This window comes from Atractosteus spatula, unplaced genomic scaffold, assembly GCF_055471065.1.
Source record: "Atractosteus spatula isolate fAtrSpa1 unplaced genomic scaffold, fAtrSpa1.hap1 Scaffold_4, whole genome shotgun sequence".
NCBI classification, from domain to species: Eukaryota; Metazoa; Chordata; class Actinopteri; order Semionotiformes; family Lepisosteidae; genus Atractosteus; species Atractosteus spatula.
The window spans coordinates 685,803-691,265 of record NW_028296868.1 but is presented as its reverse complement, the minus strand read 5'-3'; positions in this window follow the sequence as shown (position 1 = coordinate 691,265).

Genomic DNA, 5,463 nt, shown 5'->3' with positions numbered 1-5,463 from the left:
AACACAATGGAAACACAGAACGCCTTCAAACCAGATGCATTTTAAAGAAGACCCCCTTATTTCAGTATATTACCTGTAGTGCTATATTCAAAAAATCATTAAAAAATAAAGAAAAGTTTCACAACCCAAAACAAAGCTGGGAAAGGTCAGAGGACCGGCCTAGTATGTGAAACACTTAGCTGCAGCATTGTGGGTGTTGTGCTTAAAAAGAAATTGAGTCATGAAGAAGACCCCACTATCCCAGTGTATTGCATGTCTCATGGTGCCAATATAAAACGAAAAGGTTTCACAAGCCAAAGCAAGGCTTGGAAAGGTCAGAGGACCTGCTTAGTGTGTAAAACACTTACTTGCAGCATTGTGGGTGCTGTGGTTTGAATGCTATTGTCTTCTGAACAGCATTCCCCTATCCCAGTGCATAGTGCCACATTAAATAAAAGCACGAGAAAAAGAGATTCAGAACGCAAAGCTGTGTCAGTCTTCTGTGTAAAAAATCGGTTGGTACATCATGGGAGCTGTTTTTAATATGCTGCTGAGTAAAGAATATTGTTAATTTTCCTGCTGTCAGCAGTATTGTGTATATAGTTGACCCTTACCTGAATGAAAAGAGGATACAAAGAAAGGGTTTCAGAAATCAAACAAAGCTTTGGTCCCATGTTTACAGTCTGGGGAATTGGAGACTGCACTGTTCTGCTTCCTATGATGATATACAGGTTTGTCACACAAAACCGTATTGAGCAGTCTTTCTCACATTGTGAACGTGTGTATAGAGTGGTCCACCAGGTTCCAGTTAGTGCGTAATTATGCATCATTGAAAAAACGGAGGTTTAAAAAAAGATAATTAGCTCACTGAGAGTGTGAAAATTTTCACAAGTCATGGTCTTTAAAATGCATTTGGTTTGAAGGCGTTCTGTGTTTCCATTGCGAAGATATGGAGAAAAGAATATTCGTGCGTGGTCAAAAAAATGGCTTAAAAATGACATACAGATGCAGGCACAGACACGTACCGCGGGTAATTGGCTACGTCCTTGCAAATCGTGACGCGCGATGACGTGCAATACTGTGGTACATGATTGGTAGACTGACAGGGGCACTCGTGGTGCATTGGTTGGTCGTAGAAAGATTTAAATGTCTTTACTGTGCCCGTTTTAGTATTGAATATTTATATGGAATTTTACCACTGAAGGGAAATCTAAGTAGCTGAGCATAAAAAGAATAGGAGCATACTGTAATGCATGTGAAGGCCATAAACGATATTAATTTTGGAACATAAACATACAGTATTACAGTATATGGCTGGTCTCGGTACTTTAAAGAAAAAATACACACCAGTATTCCATTTCTCCCGAAACATTTTAAGCATCAAAGTCTTTAACTAACATGTGAAATAGCGTGTATAAAAAGTGGTAGTTTTAAGCTTTTCTGCTAATATAATATGGAATCGCATATCTAAAGAAATTAATAACGATATAATTATATTCATATACTGCAACACAGTAGTACACGCTGTACAATGTCTGTTGATTCTGTATGTGGGGCTGTTTCGCCTCTCCTCATGTGACCTTGTGGGTGGTACTGTGGTCTACGTTCCTGACCTCTGAACCGGAGGTTGTATGTTCAAATCCAGCTGGTGCCACAACTTTTCTTTTAACAAACATTTCTTTAAAAAAAATAAAATAGCAATACTATGGACAATTAATTGACTTTTTAGATTTCTACATATCACAACATGTTCGAATGTAAGTCATTTTTAATAACAATGAATAGTCACCTTGTTTCCTTCTGACAGCTGTCCCTGCTTCTGCTTCCTGCTTCTATCGTGCGTGTGTGTGTGGGGGGATCCCTTTAGATCTCCCTTCAGATTTAAAAGGTTATTAATCATATCTTCGGTGTTGCATCTTCCCAGTGTAGCTGATCTTTTGCTGCCTGGGTAAACTATCACAAAGCTTAAGAGAACTTAACATTTCTATTATGAACAAATTGTAAATACGACATTTACATTGGCATTATTAATTTGTCACTTGAGTGTATGGGGGATTGTCAGCTGTCACTGAGAGCAGAACCCCCCTCTTAGGCTGCTCAAACGATCTTTTAAATTTTTATAGAGAAATGGAGGCTGTACAGTATGCGTTACAATATAAACATTTTTATAGATTTAAATCGCTTTTGATTTAAATTGCAAACGCATGTTTAATTATATGTATTTTTAATTCACAATCGGACAAATGCAACGTAAATTGTTATCTTTGTCTTCTAAGTATCTTAATAAACTTTCAGCATAGCTTTCTCCCCGTTTAGATTTATTTTTCTTGGGATTTTTGGATCAAATGTGGAAAGATTAGATTGTAATCGTTTTTATTTTTTAAATACATTTTAGAAAAGTGTAATCTATACTAAAAAGCTGTATTTATTGAATACCACTCAATACTTATATTAATGGAGTTTAGTTGATACTGTTTAAACTTTTATTTTAAATTGTATTACAGCATTGTACACATGCTTAAAAGAGAAGAGAGAAAACACAAGCCTTCTTCAGGTGTGAGGGTTTCTACTCAGAATGAAATGCTAAAATGTAATGTAGGCTCTGAATGGGTTCAATTATGATTTGGGCTTGATTAAGGTCGCTGCCTTTCATCTAATTAGACACAAGAAGAGAAGAGGCTCTGGTGAAATTTCTCTTTTTTTAATTTCTCTTTCTTTCTTGGAAAAACATCTTACCCGCTGCAATCCGGGCACAGAAGGATTAAAAGAAGCCAGACAGGCAGGGGGGAGGGTGAGTTCTAAACAAAGAGGTATCCAGGTAACAGTGAAACGGGCAGACAGTCTGGGGAGTGCTTTGTGTATATTCTAATGGTAGTGGGGGCAGGGTGTGTGGGAACAGGCTTCCCAGTTTAGCCAATCTTGTTACAGCATGTTACAGTTTATTATTATTAACCATATTAATTTTAAGTGCTTAATGCCATTTTTTGACCACACACGAATATTCTTATGTCCATATCTTCGCAAGGGAATCAGTGCGAATTGTAATACTAATTAAATGACCTCGGGCACTTTCCACCCCCTCTGACACCAGGAACTCCTATTCTTAGCTCAGCAGCTCATTACAATATAGGGTGTTCAAATCGTTTTTTTTTTTTACACAGTGACACACCGTCGCGTTGTGAATCTGTTTTTCCGTGTTTACAAAGAAAGTGGAATACAGTGATACTACATGCTATATAGATACATATGTTTAGATATTTAGACCCGGCATGGCACCGAGAGAGGGAGGAGGCGCGGAGCTCAGCAGTACAGAACAAACGTTCCGCTGCCTGGAGCACTTAATGGCACCAATCGCGTCTGCATTTATAACTTAGTTTTTTAAATTAATCAAGCAATATGAAGCATCTCTTTTTACTTTTAAGTCCCTTAATTATCATTAAGCACAGCTTTCTCACCACTTAGACTACTTTTTGATACCATCCTTAGACAAAGCAGAAACTTGTACTTTCTAATGACATTACAAGTGGAAAGATTACAGATTTTAAACGTCTTTAATTTTGTTACGTTTTACATTTTAGAAATGTTTCATCTATACAAACACCACAAAACTATTTTCGATTGTATTTCTGAATGTTATGTTCCCTCAGTTCACTGTTTTAAATACATCAAATTAAGAAAGTAAGGTGTTAGCATAAACTATTAGTAATCAATATTATTAAATTTAGCACTGTAATAAGTTGTTGCACTTTCCCCCGCATCTTGTAAAAATATATTTTCATTGTTCAAATATACATTAAATCTGACTATCATATAATACGTTAAATACAAACTTGAGAAAAAACAGGGTAAAATATAATTCAAAATATTTTGCTAACAATGTTAACTGTTTACAAATAATAAAATGTATTAACTAAGGAGTAGGATGACACAGTTGTTAGTATGCTTTTTGTTTTGTTTCTTTTTCATAAATACAACAGTAGTACCTGATGTCCCAGTGGCTTTCAAAATTAAATTATGCATGCAAACCTGTGAACTAGAAAGATAACTAAAATATCCATCCATTTCAAATTTTGGCAAAGTGGTTAGCATTGCTATCTTGCAGCACTGGGATCCTAGGTTCAATTCCTGCTGTCCTGTGTGCGGGGTTTGCATGTTCTCTCTGGGTTACATGGTTTTTCTCCATATGTGTGATATAACTCCCTCTCGCACTCCAAAACATACTGGTAAGTTAATGGGTTTATGGGAAAACTGGCCCTGGTGTGTATGTATTTGTGTCTGTCTGTCCTGTGATGGACTGGCGCTATGTCCAGGGTGTATTCTGCCTTGTGTCCGTTGCTTACTGGGATAGGCTCCAAATCCTCTGTACTGGATAAAGAGATTAGAAATGGATGGAAGTAAAGGCACTGTGTGGATGGAACTATACACACTGTTAGAAACCCACTATGAAATGGCAGCATCTCACTGAGAATAAAACATTTTATAGTGCTGGCTTAAGGAAACAGCCTTTCCACCTCTCTTGCACATCAGTATCCATACCTAGTTATTTAAACAAATTGCCTCTAATTATAAACATCTTAATATGCTGGCTCTGTGGATCAGCATCAGCTACAGTATGTTTGCCCATTCCTTCAATTCATGTGCATCCAACACAGAGTTCAATGCTAGCAACTACTCAAAATCTAAAATACAATCCTCATTTCAGTATCTATGTAAACATAGAGTCTGTTAACTTCATCATCTTCATCAAAAGTATGCCTAACCTCATTAGCAAGTGTTCTTGTATCAGTGTATTCCTCAACTTTCCCAAAATTATCTTTTTCTTACCAACATCTCTAGTGTTTTATCCTGCAATAACTCAGCCAACACTTAAATCCCCAAAAGCTGCTTGTGTTAATTTCTTTAAATCACAAATATCATATGTAAATACTGGCCATGTAATACTCTGCATTGTGGAATAATAGTTTATTTTAAAGGGAACTAGAAAACTAGGAACTAGAGAAATCAAGAAAGGATTTTTTTTTTCTAGAATTAATAAATGCACATCCTGTTCACTGGGGAAATTAAATCCACACATTTTACAGAGTTATAATTTTGAAATATTGTAAACATTTTAGTGTATTTTTTATAATGATTGTTTTTAAAGAGCTCTAAAGCATACAAAACACAGACAACACCCATCATAACCCTTTACCTATTGGCCTTCACTTTAGAGCATATTTGTTATTCATGCTTTTTAGACTTATTTAAAGGTATTTTGTACAAAAAATGTTTAAATTTTTTATTCTTTTATTATTTTTGCACTTTACTGTGTCCATTAACATGGTGGAAGTCCGGTATTTCTGATTTTACACATTCCCCTGTAGCAGATTTTGTCTGTTAAATACAAAATCTGTTAAATCCGAAATCAGTTAAAGCAAAGTTTGTAAAACAGGAGGGCTTATTGTATGTACTGTATGTATATTTGTGTATGTAACTACACATACT